This window comes from Rhinopithecus roxellana, chromosome 8 (genome assembly GCF_007565055.1).
Source record: "Rhinopithecus roxellana isolate Shanxi Qingling chromosome 8, ASM756505v1, whole genome shotgun sequence".
NCBI lineage: Eukaryota > Metazoa > Chordata > Mammalia > Primates > Cercopithecidae > Rhinopithecus > Rhinopithecus roxellana.
Window position 1 is genome coordinate 88,680,797 of NC_044556.1, and position 513 is coordinate 88,681,309.

Below are 513 nucleotides of genomic sequence, written 5' to 3' on the forward strand. Positions count from 1 at the left end.
ATTTTGCAATGTAATGTCGCAATATAATGTCCCAGCAGGAAGAACTGAGACACGAAGCTGTCTGATCTCATCTCACAATTCAGGCTCAGAGTCAACTGGAAATCCAAACAAGCACTAAAGCATGGTCAGCAGGCATAGCACATGTGTGTGTCTCTCAGTACATGTATGTGTCTCTCACACATGTACTGTCTTTCAGATGCACAGATGCTTCTGTGATTCATACAAATGCATTCGAAAGTATGACTGAATCCACAATAGTTTTAGCATTTCTGTATTTTCTCAAACAGCAAATACTAAACACATGACCATTTTCTGGGAGTTAGGACTCCCAACTAACCCCTTTGAGTTCCAGCATTCTGAGTCAAAATAAACAGCAGTCGGCCAGGGTCCCAAACAGATGATCCTAGGAAAACAGGAGGCTGGGTGGGGGTGGGAATCTAAGGGCTCCTATCTTGGTCCCAAAAATCCCAGAGTTTCAAGCAAGAAAGGGTGGGGGGGAAAAAGGCTCAAAAG